At 45.1% G+C, this 21,898-nt stretch overlaps 1 protein-coding gene across 3 annotated transcripts in view; it reads left to right on the forward strand.

Moving 5' to 3' along the window:
- Positions 1 to 21,898, forward strand: part of STAG2 (STAG2 cohesin complex component) — a 424,372-nt gene that overhangs the window by 107,000 nt on the left and 295,474 nt on the right. The gene's annotated exons all lie outside the window — the stretch shown is intronic.

Consider the following 21,898-nt stretch of genomic DNA (forward strand, 5'->3'; position numbering starts at 1 on the left):
TGGCTAAGGTTTGCATTGCGAGGCTCTGGATGGCCCCTAGTGGCCCTTTAGTTTCTGCGCTCAAGACCCTAGTTAACGATACAATATCCAAGGAAAGATATATATATATATATATATATATATATATATATATATATATAAAACAAAACGCATCAGCCAAATTTGAAAGAGTCTGGTCTCCATCTCTGGAATCTCCCCACTCCCACCTGGTCTCTCAATCATAGTGGGCACTGAAGTGCTATTGTGTCACTGAATTAATGTTTAATGATGTATGTTCAGATGTTTGGCTGCTGAGCTCTGCGTGTTCGCCTAAATACATGCACGACTGAAGAGGTCCTGAGTTAGGTGATTCCTCCTTACTGTGCTTCTTTCTATGTTTTTCTTATTTTCCCTTTTCTCTGACGTCCTAGTGGATGCTGGGGACTCCGAAAGGACCATGGGGAATAGCGGCTCCGCAGGAGACTGGGCACAAAAGTAAAAGCTTTAGGACTACCTGGTGTGCACTGGCTCCTCCCCCTATGACCCTCCTCCAAGCCTCAGTTAGATTTTTGTGCCCGAACGAGAAGGGTGCATACTAAGGGGCTCTCCTGAGCTGCTTAGAGTAAAAGTTTAAAGTAGGTTTTTTATTTTCAGTGAGACCTGCTGGCAACAGGCTCACTGCACCGAGGGACTAAGGGGAGAAGAAGCGAACTCACCTGCGTGCAGAGTGGATTGGGCTTCTTAGGCTACTGGACATTAGCTCCAGAGGGACGATCACAGGCCCAGCCATGGATGGGTCCCAGAGCCGCGCCGCCGGCCCCCTTACAGAGCCAGAAGACTGAAGAGGTCCGGAAAATCGGCGGCAGAAGACGTCCTGTCTTCAATAAGGTAGCGCACAGCACCGCAGCTGTGCGCCATTGCTCTCAGCACACTTCACACTCCGGTCACTGAGGGTGCAGGGCGCTGGGGGGGGCGCCCTGAGACGCAATAAAAACACCTTATATGGCAAAAAATACATCACATATAGCTCCTGGGCTATATGGATGCATTTAACCCCTGCCAATTTTTCCATAAAAAAGCGGGAGAAAGGCCGCCGAGAAGGGGGCGGAGCCTATCTCCTCAGCACACTGGCACCATTTTTTCCTCACAGCTCCGTTGGAGGAAAGCTCCCTGACTCTCCCCTGCAGTCCTGCACTACAGAAACAGGGTAAAACAAGAGAGGGGGGGCACTAATTTGGCAGATAAATATATACAGCAGCTATATCAGGGAGAAACACTTATATAAGGTTATCCCTGTATATATATAGCGCTCTGGTGTGTGCTGGCAAACTCTCCCTCTGTCTCCCCAAAGGGCTAGTGGGGTCCTGTCCTCTATCAGAGCATTCCCTGTGTGTGTGCTGTGTGTCGGTACGTTGTGTCGACATGTATGAGGAGGAAAATGGTGTGGAGGCGGAGCAATTGCCTGTAGTAGTGATGTCACCCCCTAGGGAGTCGACACCTGACTGGATGGTCTTATGGAAGGAATTACGTGATAGTGTCAGCACTTTACAAAAGACTGTTGACGACATGAGACAGCCGGCAAATCAGTTAATACCTGTACAGGCGTCTCAAACACCGTCAGGGGCTCTAAAGCGCCCGTTACCTCAGATGGTCGACACAGACACTGACTCCAGTATCGACGGTGAGGAAACAAACGTATTTTCCAGTAGGGCCACACGTTACATGATCACGGCAATGAAGGAGGTTTTGAACATTTCTGATACTACAAGTACCACAAAAAAGGGTATTATGTGGGGTGTGAAAAAACTACCCGTAGTTTCTCTAACGTCCTAAGTGGATGCTGGGGACTCCGTAAGGACCATGGGGAATAGCGGCTCCGCAGGAGACTGGGCACATCTAAAGAAAGCTTTTAGGACTAATTGGTGTGCACTGGCTCCTCCCCCTATGACCCTCCTCCAAGCCTCAGTTAGATTTCTGTGCCCGACGAGAAGGGTGCACACTAGGGGCTCTCCTGAGCTTCTTAGTGAAAGTTTTAGTTTCGGTTAGTTATTTTCAGTGAGACCTGCTGGCAACAGGCTCACTGCATCGAGGGACTAAGGGGAGAAGAAGCGAACTCACCTGAGTGCAGAGTGGATTGGGCTTCTTGGCTACTGGACATTCGCTCCAGAGGGACGATCACAGGCCCAGCCTGGATGGGTCCCGGAGCCGCGCCGCCGGCCCCCTTACAGAGCCAGAAGAGCGAAGAGGTCCGGAAAAATCGGCGGCAGAAGACGTTCCTGTCTTCAATAAGGTAGCGCACAGCACTGCAGCTGTGCGCCATTGCTCTCAGCACACTTCATACTCCGGTCACTGAGGGTGCAGGGCGCTGGGGGGGGGGGGGCGCCCTGAGACGCAATAAAACAGGATAAAAATACCTTACATGGCAAAAAATACATCACATATAGCTCCTGGGCTATATGGATGCATTTAACCCCTGCCAGAATATACAGAAAAACGGGTGATAAGGCCGCCGAAAAGGGGGCGGAGCCTATCTCCTCAGCACACTGGCGCCATTTTCCCTCACAGCTCAGTTGGAGGGAAGCTCCCGGTATCTTCCCTGCAGTCACTACACTACAGAAAGGGTTAAAAAAAGAGAGGGGGGCACTAATTAGGCGCAGTATTAAAACATACAGCAGCTATAAGGGGAAAAACACTTATATAAGGTTATCCCTGTATATATATATATATATATATATATATATATATATATATATATATATATATATATATATAGCGCTCTGGTGTGTGCTGGCATACTCTCCCTCTGTCTCCCCAAAGGGCTAGTGGGGTCCTGTCCTCTATCAGAGCATTCCCTGTGTGTGTGCTGTGTCGGTACGTTTGTGTCGACATGTATGAGGAGAAAAATGATGTGGAGACGGAGCAGAGTGTCTGTAACAGTGATGTCACCACCTAGGGGGTCGACACCTTAGTGGATGTACTGTTGAAAATTACGTGACAGTGTCAGCTCTGTATAAAAAAAAAAAACAGTGGTTGACATGAGACAGCCGGCTACTCAGCTTGTGCCTGTCCAGACGTCTCATAGGCCGTCAGGGGCTCTAAAGCGCCCGTTACCTCAGATGGCAGATACAGACGCCGACACGGATACTGACTCCTGTGTCGACGGTGAAGAGACAACCGTGATTTCCAGTAGGGCCACACGTTACATGATTGAGACAATGGAAAATGTTTTATACATTTCTGATAATACGAGTACCACCAAAAAGGGGTATTATGTTCGGTGAGGGAAAAACTACCTGTAGTTTTCCTGAATCTGAGAAATAAAATGAGGTGTGTGATGATGCGTGGGTTTCCCCCCGATAACAATTGATAATTTCTTAAAAAGTATTGGCTGTATACCCTTTCCCGCCAGAGGTTAGGGTGCGTTGGTAAACACCCCCTAGGGGGGATAAGGCGCTCACACGCTTGTAAGAACAAGGGCTCTACCCTCTCATGAGATGGCCGCCCTTAAGGATCCTGCTGATAGAAAGCAGGAGGGTATCCAAAAATGTATTCACACACATACTGGTGTTATACTGCGACCAGCAATCGCCTCAGCCTGGAGGTGCAGTGCTGGGTTGGCATGGTCGGATTCCCTGACTGGAAATATTGATATCCTAGATAAGGATAGTATATTATTGCCTATAGAGCATTTAAAAGATGCATTTCTATATATGCATGATGCACAGCGGAATATTTGCCGACTGGCATCAAGTATAAGTGCGTTGTCCAATTCTACCAGTAAAATGGTCAGGTGATGCGGATTCCAAACGGCATTTGGAAGTATTGCCTTTGAAAGGGGACATTTGGGGTCGGTCTTTTAGACCTGGTGGCCACGGCAACAACTGGGAAATCCACGTTTGTACCCCAGGTCGCCTCTCAAAATAAGACGCCGTATTATCAGGCGCAGTCTTTTGTTGGCAAGCGGACAAAAGGTTCCTCTTTTCTGCTCGTGACAGAGGGAGAGGAAAAAGGCTGAAGAGATTACCCAGTTCCCAGGAACAGAAACCCTTTCCCGCCTCTGCAAAGCCCTCAGTATGACGCTAGGGCCTTACAAGCTCAGGCACGGTGGGGGCCCGTTCTCAATGAATTTCAGTGCGCAGTGGGCTCACTCGCAAGTAGACCCCTGGATCCTTCAGGTAATATCTCAAGGGTACATATTGAAATTCGAGACGTCTCCCCCTCGCCGTTTCCAAAAGTCGGCTTTACCGACGTCTCCCTCTGACAGGGAGGCAGTTTTGGAAGCCATTCACAAGCTGTATTCCCAGCAGGTGATAATCAAGGTACCCCTCCTGCAACAGGGAACGGGGTATTATTCCACACTATTGTGGTACCGAAGCCAGACGGCTCGGTGAGACCGATTCTAAATCTAAAATCTAAAATCTTTGTAAAACTTACATACAGAGGTTCAAATTCAAGATTGAGTCACTCAGAGCAGTGATTGCGAACCTGGAAGAAGGGGACTACATGATGTCTCGGGACATCAAGGATGCTTACCTTCATGTCAAAATTTACCCTTCTCACCAAGGGTACCTCAGGTTATGGTACAGAACTGTCACTATCAGTTCAGACGCTGCCGCAGGGATGGTCCACGGCACCCCGGGTCTTTACCAAGGTAATGGCCGAAATGATATCCCTTCGAAGGAAGGGAATTTTAGTTATCCCTTACTTGGACGATTACATGATAAGGGTAAGATCCAGGGAACAGTTGGAAGTCGGTGTAGCACTATCTCAGGTAGTGTTGCGGCAGCACGATTGGATTCTCAATATTCCAAAATCGCAGCTGGTTCCGACGACTTGTCTTCTGTTGCCTAGGGATGTTCCTGGACACAGTCCAGAAAAAAGGTGTTTCTCCCGGAAGAGAAAGCCAGGGAGTTATCCGAGCTAGCAGGAACCTCCTAAAACCGAACCAAGTCTCAGTGCATCAATGCACAAGGGTTCTGGGTAAAAATGGTGGCTTCCTACGAAGCAATCCCATTCGTTAGATTCCACGCAAGAACTTTCCAGTGGAACCTACTGGACAAATGGTCCGGGTCGCATTTTCAGATGCATCAGTGGATAACCCTGTCACCAAGGACAAGGGTATCCATCCTGTGGTGGTTGCAGAGTGCTCATCTTCTAGAGGGCCGCAGATTCGGCATTCAGGACTGGGTCCTGGTGACCACGGATGCCAGCCTGCGAGGCTGGGGAGCAGTCACACAGGGAAGGAATATCCAGGGCTTGTGGTCAAGCCTGGATACATCACTTCACATAAATATCCTGAAGCTAAGGGCCATTTACAATGCTCTAAGCTTAGCAAGACCTCTGCTTCAAGGTCAGCCGGTGTTGATCCAGTCGGACAACATCATGGCAGTCACCCACGTAAACAGACAGGGTGGCACAAGAAGCAGGAGGGCAATGGCAGAAGCTGCGGGGATTCTTCGCTGGGCGGAAAATCATGTGATAGCACTGTCAACAGTATTCATTCCGGGAGTGGACAACTGGGAAGCAGACTTCCTCAGCACGACCTCCACCCGGGAGAGTGGGGACTTCACCCAGAAGTCGTCCACATGATTAAAAAACTCGACAGGTATTGCGCCAGGTCAAGAGACCCTCAGGCAATAGTTGTAGACGCTCTGGTAACACCGTGGGTGTACCAGTCAGTGTATGTGTTCCCTCCTCTGCCTCTCATACCCAAGGTACTGAGATTGATAAGATGGAGAGGAGAAAGCACTATATTCGTGGCTCCGGATTGGCCAAGAAGGACTTGGTAACCGGAATTTCAAGAGATGCTCACGGAGGATCCGTGGCCTCTACCTCTAAGAAGGGACCTGCTCCAGCAAGGACCCTGTCTGTTCCAAGACTTACCGCGGCTGCGTTTGACGGCATGCCGGTTGAACACCGGATCCTGAAGGAAAAAAGGCATTCCGGATGAAGTCATCCATATCCTGATCTAAAGCCAGGAAGGATGTAACCGCAAAAACATTATCACCGCAATTGGCGAGAATATGTTGCGTAGTGCGAGGCCAGTAAGGCCCGACGGAGGAAATTCAACTGGGTCGATTCCTACATTTCCTGCAAACAGGACTGTCTATGGGCCTGAAATTGGGGTCCATTAAGGTTCAGATTTCGGCCCTGTCAATTTTCTTCCAACAAAGAACTAGCTTCAGTCCCTGAAGTTTAGACGTTTGTAAAAGGGGTACTGCATATACAGCCTCCTTTTGTGCCTCCAGTGGCAATTTGGGATCTCAATGTAGTTTGGGTTCCAAAAGTCACATTGGTTTGAACCACTTAAATCTGTGGAGTTAAAATATCTCGCATGGAAAGTGGTCATGCTGTTGACCCTGGCCTGGGCCAGGCGCGTGTCAGAATTGGCGGCTTTATCCTGTAAAAGCCCTTTTCTGATTTTCCATTCGGACAGGGCGGAATTGAGGACTCGTCCTCAGTTTCTCCCTAAGGTGGTTCCAGCGTTTTCACCTGAACCAACCTATTGTGGTGCCTGCGGCTACTAGGGACTTGGAGGAATCCAAGTTGCTGGATGTTGTCGGGGTCCTGAAAATATGTTTCCAGGACGGCTGGAGTCAGGAAATCTGACTCGCTGTTTATCCTGTATGCACCCAACAAGCTGGGTGCTCCTGCTTCTAAGCAGACTATTGGTCGTTGGATTTGTAGTACAATTCAGCTTGCACATTCTGTGGCAGGCCTGCCACAGCTAAAATCTGTAAAAGCCCGTTCCACAAGGAAAGTGGGCTCATCTTGGGCGGCTGCCCGAGGGGTCTCTGCTTTACAACTTTGCCGAGCAGCTACTTGGTCAGGGGCAAACACGTTTGCTAAATTCTACAAATTTGATACCCTGGCTGAGGAGGACCTGGAGTTCTCTCATTCGGTGCTGCAGAGTCATCCGCACTCTCCCGCCCGTTTGGGAGCTTTGGTATAATCCCCATGGTCCTTACGGAGTCCCCAGCATCCACTTAGGACGTTAGAGAAAATAAGAATTTACTTACCGATAATTCTATTTCTCATAGTCCGTAGTGGATGCTGGGCGCCCATCCCAAGTGCGGATTGTCTGCAATACTTGTACATAGTTATTGTTACAAAAATCGGGTTATTATTGTTGGGAGCCATCTTTTCAGAGGCTCCTCTGTTATCATACTGTTAACTGGGTTCAGATCACAAGTTATACGGTGTGATTGGTGTGGCTGCTATGAGTCTTACCCGGGATTCAAAATCCTTCCTTATTGTGTACGCTCGTCCGGGCACAGTATCCTAACTGAGGCTTGGAGGAGGGTCATAGGGGGAGGAGCCAGTGCACACCAGTTAGTCCTAAAGCTTTCTTTAGATGTGCCCAGTCTCCTGCGGAGCCGCTATTCCCCATGGTCCTTACGGAGTCCCCAGCATCCACTGCGGACTATGAGAAATAGAATTATCGGTAAGTAAATTCTTATTTTTTCCTGAATCAGATGAATTAAATGAGGTGTGTGTGATGAAGCGTGGGTTTCCCCCGATAAAAAAACTGCTAATTTCTAAAAAATTATTGGCATTATACCCTTTCCCGCCAGAGGTTAGGGCGCGTTGGGAAACACCCCCTAGGGTAGATAAGGCGCTCACACGCTTATCAAAACAAGTGGCGTTACCGTCTCCTGATACGGCCGCCCTCAAGGAACCAGCTGATAGGAAGCTGGAAAATATCCTAAAAAGTATATACACACATACTGGTATTCTACTGCGACCAGCAATCGCCTCAGCCTGGATGTGCAGTGCTGGGGTGGCTTGGTCGGATTCCCTGACTGAAAATATTGATACCCTGGACAGGGACAATATATTATTGACTATAGAGCATTTAAAGGATGCATTTCTATATATGCGAGATGCACAGAGGGATATTTGCACTCTGGCATCAAGAGCAAGTGCGCTGTCCATTTCTGCCAGAAGAGGGTTATGGACGCGACAGTGGTCAGGTGATGCGGATTCCAAACGGCATATGGAAGTATTGCCGTATAAAGGGGAGGAGTTATTTGGGGTCGGTCTATCGGACCTGGTGGCCACGGCAACGGCTGGGAAATCCACCTTTTTACCCCAGGTCACCTCTCAGCAGAAAAAGACATCGTCTTTTCAGGCTCAGTCCTTTCGTCCCCATAAGGGCAAGCGGGCAAAAGGCCACTCATATCTGCCCCGGGGCAGAGGAAGGGGAAAAAGACTGCAGCAGACAGCCTCTTCCCACGAACAGAAGCCCTCCCCCGCTTCTGCCAAGTCCTCAGCATGACGCTGGGGCCTTACAAGCGGACTCAGGCACGGTGGGGGCCCGTCTCAAGAATTTCAGCGCGCAGTGGGCTCACTCGCAAGTGGACCCCTGGATCCTGCAGATAGTATCTCAGGGGTACAAATTGGAATTCGAGACGTCTCCCCCTCGCCGGTTCCTGAAGTCTGCTTTACCAACGTCTCCCCCCGACAGGGAGGCAGTATTGGAAGCCATTCACAAGCTGTATTCCCAGCAGGTGATAATCAAGGTACCCCTCCTACAACAGGGAAAGGGGTATTATTCCACGCTGTTTGTGGTACCGAAGCCGGACGGCTCGGTGAGACCTATTTTAAATCTGAAATCCTTGAACACTTAAATACAAAGGTTCAAATTCAAGATGGAATCACTCAGAGCAGTGATAGCGAACCTGGAAGAAGGGGACTATATGGTGTCTCTGGACATCAAGGATGCTTACCTCCATGTCCCAATTTGCCCTTCTCACCAAGGGTACCTCAGGTTTGTGGTACAGAACTGTCACTATCAGTTTCAGACGCTGCCGTTTGGATTGTCCACGGCACCCCGGGTCTTTACCAAGGTAATGGCCGAAATGATGATTCTTCTTTGAAGAAAAGGCGTCTTAATTATCCCTTACTTGGACGATCTCCTGATAAGGGCAAGGTCCAGAGAACAGTTAGAGGTCGGAGTAGCACTATCTCAAGTAGTACTACGACAGCACGGATGGATTCTAAATATTCCAAAGTCGCAGCTGATTCCGACGACACGTCTGCTGTTCCTAGGGATGATTCTGGACACAGTACAGAAAAAGGTGTTTCTCCCGGAGGAGAAAGCCAGGGAGTTATCCGACCTAGTCAGGAACCTCCTAAAACCAGGCCAAGTGTCAGTGCATCAATGCACAAGGGTCCTGGGAAAAATGGTGGCTTCTTACGAAGCGATTCCATTCGGCAGATTCCACGCAAGAACTTTTCAGTGGGATCTGCTGGACAAATGGTCCGGATCGCATCTTCAAATGCATCAGCGGATAACCCTGTCTCCAAGGACAAGGGTGTCTCTCCTGTGGTGGTTACAGAGTGCTCATCTTCTAGAGGGCCGCAGATTCGGCATTCAGGACTGGGTCCTGGTGACCACGGATGCCAGCCTGAGAGGCTGGGGAGCAGTCACACAGGGAAGAAATTTCCAGGGCTTGTGGTCAAGCATGGAAACGTCACTTCACATAAATATCCTGGAACTAAGGGCCATTTACAATGCCCTAAGTCAGGCAAGGCCTCTGCTTCAGGGTCAGCCAGTGTTGATCCAGTCGGACAACATCACGGCAGTCGCCCACGTAAACAGACAGGGCGGCACAAGAAGCAGGAGGGCAATGACGGAAGTTGCAAGGATTCTTCGCTGGGCGGAAAATCATGTGATAGCACTGTCAGCAGTGTTCATTCCGGGAGTGGACAACTGGGAAGCAGACTTCCTCAGCAGACACGACCTCCACCCGGGGGAGTGGGGACTTCACCCAGAAGTCTTCCACATGATTGTGAACCGTTGGGAAAAACCAAAGGTAGACATGATGGCGTCCCGCCTCAACAAAAAACTGGACAGATATTGCGCCAAGTCAAGGGACCCTCAGGCAATAGCTGTGGACGCTCTGGTAACACCGTGGGTGTACCAGTCAGTGTATGTGCTCCCTCCTCTGCCTCTCATACCCAAGGTACTGAGAATCATAAGAAGGAGAGGAGTAAGGACTATACTCGTAGCTCCGGATTGGCCAAGAAGGACTTGGTACCCGGAACTTCAAGAGAAGCTCACGGAAGACCCGTGGCCTCTACCTCTAATAAAGGACCTGCTCCAGCAGGGACCATGTCTGTTCCAAGACTTACCGCGGCTGCGTTTGACGGCATGGCGGTTGAACGCCGGATCCTGAAGGAAAAAGGCATTCCAGAGGAAGTCATCCCTACCCTGATCAAAGCCAGGAAGGATGTAACTGTACAACATTATCACCGTATTTGGCGTAAATATGTTGCGTGGTGTGAGGCCAGGAAGGCCCCTACAGAGGAATTTCAACTGGGTCGTTTCCTGCATTTCCTGCAAACAGGACTGTCTATGGGCTTAAAATTAGGGTCCATTAAGGTTCAAATTTCGGCCCTGTCAATATTCTTCCAAAAAGTATCACAACAAAGTAACTCGGCGCTATTTGCTGGGTAGATAAGTACACATTAATTGGAATCTAAAAAACACACATTAATCAATAGCAGCTGTAAAAAGGGAGAGTACTCCACCCAACAATTAAAAACGAAAACATATACAGATAACAGCGCTTATTAAAAAATTACGTGTCTTTTTATTAATACACTAAAATTTCACAATAATTAATAGCAAAGTCCCGTCCTAGTATGTCGGCTGATCCTGCCAAATATTGAACACAACTATAGATACATCTCTACATACGTATGGTTAGTAAAGCGATCTTCCACAGTCAGCTGATTAATCAGAATCTTTAGCTTGTATTAGTCAGAGATTTTTATCCATGCGATAGATGTTGTCACTGGTGTTAGTTAGTTGCAACAATTATTAGTGATGTTATTTCAATGGTTAGTACAGCATGCTGTTTTATAGCTTGAAAGCAATGGCAGTGATCCACAAATAAATTTAGTAGTAAACCTGTTTCAGATTCTGATCCCATACATTGGTTCCTCCCGGCTCCTGGTGCTTTTTTATCCCATCAATGGTGCCATATCTGGAGTGTCCAATTGTTTGGAGAATGCCTGCAGGTTTTCTTAAAAGTTCCGACCGGTACCGGAGGGAGACTTCATATTACCCCTCCGGTACCGGTCGGAACTTTTAAGAAAACCTGCAGGCATTCTCCAAACAATTGGACACTCCAGATATGGCACCATTGATGGGATAAAAAAGCACCAGGAGCCGGGAGGAACCAATGTATGGGATCAGAATCTGAAACAGGTTTACTACTAAATTTATTTGTGGATCACTGCCATTGCTTTCAAGCTATAAAACAGCATGCTGTACTAACCATTGAAATAACATCACTAATAATTGTTGCAACTAACTAACACCAGTGACAATATCTATCGCATGGATAAAAATCTCTGACTAATACAAGCTAAAGATTCTGATTAATCAGCTGACTGTGGAAGATCGCTTTACTAACCATACGTATGTAGAGATGTATCTATAGTTGTGTTCAATATTTGGCAGGATCAGCCGACATACTAGGACGGGACTTTCTTCCAAAAAGAACTAGCTTCAGTTCCTGAAGTTCAGACGTTTGTCAAGGGAGTGCTGCATATACAGCCTCCTTTTGTGCCTCCAGTGGCACCTTGGGATCTCAATGTAGTTTTGGGGTTCCTAAAATCACATTGGTTTGAACCACTCACCACTGTGGACTTAAAATATCTCACATGGAAAGTGGTAATGCTGTTAGCCCTGGCTTCAGCCAGGCGTGTTTCAGAATTGGCGGCTTTATCCTATAAAAGCCCTTACCTAATTTTTTATACGGACAGGGCAGAATTGAGGACTCGTCCTCAATTTCTCCCTAAGGTGGTTTCAGCATTTCACTTAAACCAGCCTATTGTGGTGCCTGCGGCTACTAGGGACTTGGAGGATTCCAAGTTACTGGACGTAGTCAGGGCCCTGAAAATATGTTTCCAGGACGGCTGGAGTCAGAAAATCTGACTCGCTGTTTATCCTGTATGCACCCAACAAGCTGGGTGCTCCTGCTTCTAAGCAGACTATTGCTCGTTGGATTTGTAGTACAATTCAGCTTGCACATTCTGTGGCAGGCCTGCCACAGCCAAAATCTGTAAAAGCCCATTCCACAAGGAAAGTGGGCTCATCTTGGGCGGCTGCCCGAGGGGTCTCGGCTTTACAACTTTGCCGAGCAGCTACTTGGTCAGGGGCAAACACGTTTGCTAAATTCTACAAATTTGATACCCTGGCTGAGGAGGACCTGGAGTTCTCTCATTCGGTGCTGCAGAGTCATCCGCACTCTCCCGCCCGTTTGGGAGCTTTGGTATAATCCCCATGGTCCTTTCGGAGTCCCCAGCATCCACTAGGACTTCGGAGAAAATAAGAATTTACTTACCGATAATTCTATTTCTCATAGTCCGTAGTGGATGCTGGGCGCCCATCCCAAGTGCGTATTGTCTGCAATACTTGTACATAATTATTGTTACAAAAATCGGGTTATTATTGTTGTGAGCCATCTTTTCAGAGGCTCCTCTGTTATCATGCTGTTAACTGTGTTCAGATCACAAGTTGTACGGTGTGATTGGTGTGGCTGGTATGAGTCTTACCCGGGATTCAAAATCCTTCCTTATTGTGTACGCTCGTCCGGGCACAGTATCCTAACTGAGGCTTGGAGGAGGGTCATAGGGGGAGGAGCCAGTGCACACCAGGTAGTCCTAAAGCTTTTACTTTTGTGCCCAGTCTCCTGCGGAGCCGCTATTCCCCATGGTCCTTTCGGAGTCCCCAGCATCCACTACGGACTATGAGAAATAGAATTATCGGTAAGTAAATTCTTATTTTCTTGTACTCTTTTTTTTTTTTTTTTTTTGGGTTAGTTTAAGGGTGAAAAACAAAAAGGTTAATGGGGATTTATATATTAGTTGCGGATCTTGCAAGTCCAAATATTTCGAACAACTGTATATCTTTGCTCATTTCATCAGGGACACAGCTTGTTACTCCACTGCTATAAACTTATCTCATAGATGAAAATGTGATTTGTTTGATATGTGATATGCCGTTGATATGCAATTTCTGTAACTTAATCTCCATTCTATTGAATAAAAATTACTTTATTAAAAAAAAAAAGTTCAGATTTCGGCTTGTCTGTTTTCTTTCAGAAACTGCTTCTCTTCCTTATGTCCAGACGTTCTTGAAAGGTGTTATGCACTTACAGCCTCCCTTTATGCCTCCTACGGCACCTTGGGATCTCAATTTGGTACTACAGTTCCTTCAGTCTGACTGGTTTGAACCGTTGCAAGAGGTAGATGTAAAGTACCTTACGTGGAAAACCGTCACACTGTTGGGCTTGGTTTCAGCAAGACGTGTGTCGGACCTGGGGGCGTTGTCTCATGAGCTCCTACTTATTTTTCTATGAGGACAGAGCTGAACTCAGGACTCGTCAGCAATTTCTTCCTAAGATGGTGTCCGCGTTTCACATCAACCAACCAATTTGTGGTTCCGGCTGTTACGGACGTCTCTGCTGCTTCAAAGTCTTTGGATGTTGTGAGGGCTTTGAAGGTCTATGTGAAGAGAACAGCTCGTCACAGAAAATCTGACTCTGTTCTTTATGATCCCAATAAAATTGGGTGTCCTCCTTCGAAGCAGTCCATTGCACGCTGGATCAGGCTCACTATCCAGCATGCTTTTTCCACGGCAGGTTTGCCGATTCTGAAATCTGTTCAAGCCCACTCTATTAGGTCGGTGGGTTCCTCTTGGGCGGCTGCCCAGGGTGTCTCCGGTTTACAGCTCTGCCGAGCAGCTACTTGGTCGTGGTCGAACACGTTTGCTAAGTTTTACAAGTTCGATACTTTGGCCTCTGAGTACCTTCAGTTTGGTCAATCAGTTCTGCAGGTACCTCAGCACTCTCCCACCCGGTTTGGGAGCTTTGGTACTACCCCATGGTACTAAATGGATTCCCAGTATCCCCTACGACGTAAGAGAACATAGGATTTTAATTACTTACCAGTAAACCCTTTTCTCCTATGTAAGGGATCATGTGCGCTCGCCGGTGCTTCGTTCTTCCTGCTCTGTTACTTGGTTCAGTAATGTTGTTTGGTTCAGCTGTTGCTGTCCCTGTTTGGTTAGCATGGCTTTCCTCTTGTTCTGTTTGTGGTGGTTCAAATTCTCACCACTTAACTTTTCTATATTCTTCTCTCAAAGTATGTCCGTCTCCTCGGCCACAGTTTCCTAGACTGAGTCTGGAAGGAGGGGCATGGAGGGAGGAGCCAGCACACACAATCAAACTTCTATAGTGCCCATGGCTCCTAGTGGACCCGTCTATGCCCCATGGTACTAAATGGATTCCCAGTATCCCCTGTGGACTACGAGAAAAGATTTACCGGTAGCTAATTAAAATCCTATTTTTTGATAACCATACTGCTAGATGGCCACTGGATCCTAGATTTTCACCCACACTTATGTCTGATATTCTGTGACTGTATGTAGGTATTATGTCAAAAATTGCATTTCTGCGTGTGGATTCTCACCAATTGTTTGAGGGTGTTCCCTGCAAGGAATTTAGAAAGACCCCACTTCTAGTGTATCGTGCAATGAACCCCCCCCCAATTTACAACAGGTAGATTAAAGTCTCCCATGACACTTACCTCCCTTTTTAAAGCTATTTTAGTGAGGTCTTGAAACAGTTTCCTGTCCAGATTTTTCTCCTGGTTTGGTGGCTTTTAACTACTTAACTGACGATTTATTTTGCCAAGAACCGCTCTGAAATTGTCGGGGGGGGGGGGTTTGTGTGAATTAGGTTAAGAACCTGAGTTTAACCCTATCCCAAATGATTTTAGTAAAAAAAAAAAAAAAAAAAAAAAAAAGGAATTTTTTTGACCCCCCCCCCACAAACATCGAAACATCGATTGGGAAAATCGGGACCATCAGAACATTGCGACCATCGCGGCTTTCATTTTGAAAGCCAGGACAACCTCCAGGTATACAGGGGGGGTCTGGGGGTGGCTTGGGAGGGTTAATTTACACTCCCCAGCGGCTGCCATTGTCTGAAGCCACTGGAGTGGGGGATCCTGCCGTGCTGACCGATCAGCAGTGATCGGCAGCACAGCAGTCACAGGGGGAGAGTGCAGGGAGGCAGAGGGACCTTCCGGTCCCTCTGACAGCAGCAGCGGAGGGAAGTTTCTCTTCCCTGCCGCTGCTAACACTCTCTATCTGACTGGTCGCATCCCGTGCGACCAGGTCAGATAGAGCACTTGCAGGCATGGTCGCATCTGATGCGACCATGCCAGGCAAGTGGTTAAAAGTGTCGATGGATAATATGCAATTGGTTGTGCGAATGGATGTGTTTCTGCTCACACCTACCTGAGGTGGTGAGCAGAAATCTGCCCAAATTCAGTGCGCACATGGGTTCGGCTTGTGCGTGAAGTAATTGGCGCCTATCGGCAAATACAATTGGCTATTGCCCGTCACCTAAGATAGCAGATAGTATGCGAGAAGACCATTGAATTCCCCCTTACGGGGGTGATTCAGTTGTGTTTTGGGTGTCGATAATGGGCACTCAACGGACCAATTAAAAACATTTTTGGCCTCCCATTATTTATCGTGCTTGTTGTGCCAAAATATCCCAGGTTTAGCCATGTTAAGCGACTAAACCTATCTAAACTAATAGACATGACGTGAAAGTGTGCCATTTGGGCGCCCAAAAGCTGTACTTTTCACTTATTTCTGCTTGCCACCTCGGGAGGCGGCAAGCAGAAATGTGGGTGCATGCCTCACTTGCAGCTGATGAGACCAAGAATTGAATCACTCTGTTGGCGGCTTATTAACTATTCTTGCCTAAACAACAATGGAATTGTCTCCCATTGGCCTATGCAGTTAGTAAGGAATCTACTTGTAATAAACAATCCATATTATTGTCAATTTTTTTTCGTGTTACGAACATTTATGTTTTTATTATTTACTATTATATATAGTCATTTTATAGGCATGTTTTCTGCAGCTCTTCGCTTGCGTTTCCAGTCCTGCTTTGTATTGTGCTCCTCTAAATGTGTAGCTGATAATATTTATAGTAGCTATAGCACACTATTATGACTAAGCTGTTGATCATGTTTTTTCCTTACTGAATTACTAGATGTGATGTGTCAATCTCTATTTCCCTTTTGGCACACCAATGTGCATTTTGGCTGTTTGCCTGTTTTACTGTATAGTGTGTATGAACAATCTATTCATTATTTGGCAGATAAACTGGAGAATTCACGGTCACCAACCTTCGATTATTGGATTGATCGGCCAAGACTGAAAATCTCGGCCTTGATCTCTCGATACTGAGTAATTTGTGTGCATTCGTGATAATCCCTATGGGGTGTCAGGAATTTGATTTTTTTTAAACAAAAAATTTTAATTTTTTTTCTTCTCTGTGGTTGTAGTTTGGGGCTTTCTATGTGCCGAAAATTGGTCCTGATTGTTGGGACAACCAAAATATTGGAAAGTGTGTACCTAGCTGTAGTCTTGCTCACTGCAGAGTAATGGTACAAAATTGTCCCAATGCATGTTTTAGTTTCCAGACTACAAATTGTCAATCCAGCCTAAATAATCTGTTTTAAAAAAAGGATAGACAGGGAAATCACTAATCTTTTCAGTGCCCATCAATAAAGCCTGTAAATGTTTGTTTATTTTATAATGGTAGTGGTACTCTATTGCTTGTAATGTGGAACATCTGGCACCCATAGAAAAAACTGATGCCTTCCCTTGGGCTAAATGATGACTTTGAAGATGCTAATGGCATGTGTAGCCATACACTTGCTCTGGTTGTCCAGTGTCATTGATGAGGTGGTTTGTTGAGGTATCCGTATGTAAGGTCGACCACTAATGGTTGACGGGCATTAGGTCGACATGTCAATAGTCGACAGGAAAAGGTCAACAATATTTTCTATTCCCCCGCCCTGTTTTTTTCATACTTTACTGTCCACGTGGAGTACGATTGGGAATGGCAACCTGTCCGCAGGTTCCTGGTCACTTTACAGAGTAAACGACACAAAGAAAACTCGCTTCGACCTTTTCTGCGTGTACCTTTTTGTCATGTCGACCTTGTGCCTGTTGACCTAGGCACTGTCAGCCTTTTTCTGGTCGACTTAGACAGCGATACCCTTCTATTGATATGCTAACTGTATGCTGCATTCTATTGCTGGAAACATACCTGCTTGGATTATCTCTCTCTCTCACTGTCACTCTCTATCTATATAGAGATATATATATATATATATATATATATATATATATATATATATATATATACATGCATACATACATACATACATACATGCATACATACACACTTATGAGTTTATGTGTGCATATTTGTTTTTCATGTGGCCTATATCACCCATACGTGTACTTGTGTTGTGTTTTTTTTTCTCATTTTCAAATCCCTCTGTTAATAAACATCTGTTTTTCATTAATGGACAATAAACCATAATATACAGCTTTTACAGTAAATATGAAAGCCATCTGTATTAGATTAGGTATATTGTGGCCAGCAAAAATTACTACTTGTATACTATTTAGTAAAACTGGTTGTATGAAAACATACATATTACATACAAGGGTTAATTCAGTTGTTAGCACTCCCCGATCTCCTGTCTAAAGTGACTGTAGATCGCAGGGGCGATATTCGATTGATCCCAGTTATTGCGCTAATTGCGAGCTGATCTGTCAGCGCCGGCAGCTGATTGCTCCTGAATGGAGCTGCAATTGAGTAGCTGCGTTGGGCGCCATCTGTTGACTGCCGACGCAAATTACATTTGAATTCCTCCCACCGTAGCATTTACATAAATGATACAACTTTTTTATTTTTGTTCTTAAATTTCTTAAGTGACTATGGCCACTTTTTGGTTTCTAAATAATGATAAAATGAGCAACATGTGAAGAGACGTACTTGCTGATGCTTAAAGGGGATTGATTGTATGATATATAGTAAATTCACTTTTGCATTTGAGCTAATGTATTTTAATATGCCTCTTCACAGTACCATGTAATCTGGATTGTATGTATAATGTGCATTACTGCCTGGTTTTCCATGATCTGTCAGTTACCCTGTCAGTGTATTGACACTGTACAGTCTAGTGAGGTGAGTGTATGTCATAACTGTCAGTCCTGCTATGGTCTGGTCAGAGTACCTCTGCTTCTACTACCTTCCTCTACACCAAATGGAATCCCTCAACCAGTCACATGCATGCTCTCTCTTTTTCTAGTCCTTCTACAAACTTACAATGTTTAAGAAGGAGAGACCTTGATGGTGGGGGATGGGGAGATGCTGTGTAAGCAGAGGATGCTTTCTGTACTGTGGTCATGCATCATTGAATTAACATGACTAGCAGATATAGCAAAGACCTGTTTAGTACAGTACATCAATTTGTGTAGTGTCCATACTAAAGGAAGTGTGAGAAGGGCTCTTCTGAGATGTTGTTGGAGCATAGAACGTTATGCATATTGTAAACGTAGAACAAGGTATCGTATTCCCATATATAATACGCTGCTGAATTTGTTGCTCTATATACAGGTTGAGTATCCCTTATCCAAAATGCTTGGGACCAGAGGTATTTTGGATATGGGATTTTTCCGTATTTTGGAATAATTGCATACCATAATGAGATATCATGGTGATGGGACCTAAATATAAGCACAGAATGCATTTATGTTACATATACACCATATACACACAGCCTGAACGTAATTTTAGACAGTATTTTTTATAACTTTGTGCATTAAACAAAGTGTGTGTACATTCACACAATTCATTTATGTTTCATATACACCTTATACACACAGCCTAAAGGTCATTTAATACAATATTTTTAATAACTTTGTGTATTAAACAAAGTTTGTGTACATTGAGCCATCAAAAAACAAAGATTTCACTATCTCACTCTCACTCAAAAAAGTCCGTATTTCGGAATATTCCGTATTTCGAAACATTTGGATATGGGATACTCAACCTGTATAGGAATGTTCGTGTATAATGTGCAAATCCTGATGCTGCTCGTCCATTCTAATATGTTCATACAATGGTGTCACTTGACAATGCATTGCTACTTCATGGTACAATATTATGCTGAAGAGTGTCGGCATTTGTTTAGGTAAAAGCAGTTGTATGTCTTTTTAGGAGACCTGTCATCTTTTCATATATGTGTACCCACCTTGTGAATTGGAGCCTGGAACAGTGCTTAGACCAGTGGTACCCTGGATTGGTGGTCCAGAACCAATTTAAATTATTTATGGTTAATGTAATCGGCAAAACCAGTGTCTTGTGGCTGCCAGTCATAAAATATGTGGACAACAGACGCAAATCTTGTCCCAACGCCTCACAATTGAACCTAAGGAAGACATATAAACACAATTTACGTAATTTTAATATTTCTTTCTAAATTTCTCAATAGGAAACTTTTGGCCATGGGGTGCCATGAAAAAAATTCTGATAACCTAGGGGTCCGTGATTCAAAAAGTTTGGGAACCACTGGCTTAAGACTGTTTTATGTGCAAAATAAGATTTTACTCCAACTTGAACAGTTCTGGTTATAGTGATCCTTAAGCGCTGTTTGAACAGCACCATATGATTAAACAAACAAATAAATCATAGTTGAGTTGACCAGAATTCTACTTTTATTTAGGACCTGCCAGCACTTGAAACAAATGTGAGTGTTTACTGACAGTGGTTCCCACAGATATCAGTGATCCTAAAACAATTTTAAAATAGGTACATACCATACGATTGTTGGAAATAATAGTTCAGCCTTTGAAAGAGATGCTGGTAGACTGCAGTTTATTAAAAAAAAAACGCATATTTAGTAAAGGTTATGGAGGTTGTGCGGACAACAAATTGTAAGTCCATTTCATTTTAACTTTCCAAAAGTTATGTCTGCTTTGTTCCAGAGGAAGTAAAAACAAAAAAGCTAGTAGCCTCACAGAGGGAATTCCTTCCTGATGTCAGAAGTGTATATAACATAAGTTTCCCCTATAATGCTCCCTACTACCTATAGCTTCAAATATTGTATTTGTAAGAAGGTGTCCAATCCATATCTGTTAATTTGTGGTTACCATTGGCTAGTGTTAAGTCTCTAACTATGGTCATGGTAAAATGTTAATTTGGGTAATTTGAGGACCCTTTTTCCTTGGTATGAAAATGAGTGATCCTAATTCACCACTTAATGGGCTATATTCAGTTGTTTATAAAGTGACGGGAGATCGGGAGGGAGGGGGTTGTGATATTCAGTTGAACTTTTTTATTGCGATTGTTGCACCCAGTGAGGCCGGGTTTAGGCACGTAAAGCAGCTAAACCTGATCAAAGTAATGGGCGCAAGCAGAAAAGCAGGCATTGGAAGCTGATTGCGTCCGAACGGAGCAAAAATGTAATTGCTCCGTTGGGCACCAACTACCGGTGAGAAAACCATTGTATACATTTTCTTAATATGATAAGTGTACAGTGTTGTCTATGGTTTTTTTACAGAATAGACTAGACTTGAATTTCATTGTAATCAGGAACTTGCTAAAACTTAAGCCCCGCACACACAGGGAGAGATGTGTGCTGAGCAATCTAGCACAGACCGCTCAGCACACATCTCTCCCCCCACTCAGCACACAGCGCAATGTGTGCTGAGCAGGTAAAGGGGGGTGGGGGGCGCTCATTTCACCCAGCGGTGAAATTAGAGACCTGCTAGATTGTACCCAATCTAGTACTGGCGATATCACCGTGCATCGCTATCGCTGTAGGGTATACACACGGAGAGATCAGATTGCTTAGAATTTTAGCACGGATCTCTCCGTGTGTAATATGCCACATACATTATTGTACAGGGCTTCTTTTAATTGCATAGATGCAGATGTGTCCTTTTATATCCTTGCTGCAGTCATGCTAAACAGCCCCTGCAAAAATATATATTATACCCCTTTCAGACAGAAAATATAATTACCGGGTGAAGCAGTTCCACCCGGTAATTTCATGAAACACACGGGTCCTTTTTCTGTGTGAAAGGGTCAACCCGGCTTGTAATTCCCGGGACTTTGACCCTGGATGGGCGACACGGGAATTATGACATGGGTAGACCCTTTCACATAGACAAAATTCCCTTGTTGATCTACAAATTACGGGGTCGAAATTCTCGACCCGGTAATTTGCATGTCTGTGTGAAAGGGGGTGTCAGGCAGGTCCCGGCAAAACGATGCCAGGTATTTGCCGGGACTTTCAGACGTTTCTGTCTGAAAGTGGTATTAGTCATAAATCAAGCAATAGGCCACACGAGCAGATACCTGTATTCTGTGTGTAATTGCGGCTGTATCTGCATCCGAAATGCCATGTTAAAATGTTTTTCCAGGAAAACACTGTAGCATAGCATTTTGTATACAAATACAGTCACACACACAATGTGCTGCATATCCTTTTAATCCGCAGAAGCTGTCCGTGCGTTCTATTGCATTACTTTGCGAGTAAGACGCATTTTTGAGGGAAAAAAAAAAAAAAAAGATGCTCGGCACTACCTAGTCACATGGCACTCAAGCGTTATGTGTAGCACACAGAGCAAAGATGTTAGAGGGCAAAGCTGTATATTTACCACACAGAAATTGCTGCATGTTTTCTTTTCAGTACCATACTAATAAAGTAATTCAGTGTATTGGTATAAATGAATCCATTCAGAATTATTTTACAGACACACATGAGAACTGTTTCCCAACTATCTGTGCAGGAACGTTTGATTTACCCTTGTCAACAAATTAGTCTCTGCATTTTATATTTTAAACTGTACTAGAAAAATGACAAAAAATGCTGTGGCAACTCAAATGTTAAAGCAGTGTTATTTGTGGAGCATTTCTCATATATACACATTTACAGTTAATGTCAGTTTGGATAATTTGCAGATAAAGGGCATGTAAGAGGATACCTTTCTTTAATGCGTTAAGTTGAGAAAATT

This window comes from Pseudophryne corroboree, chromosome 8 (genome assembly GCF_028390025.1).
Source record: "Pseudophryne corroboree isolate aPseCor3 chromosome 8, aPseCor3.hap2, whole genome shotgun sequence".
Lineage (NCBI taxonomy): Eukaryota > Metazoa > Chordata > Amphibia > Anura > Myobatrachidae > Pseudophryne > Pseudophryne corroboree.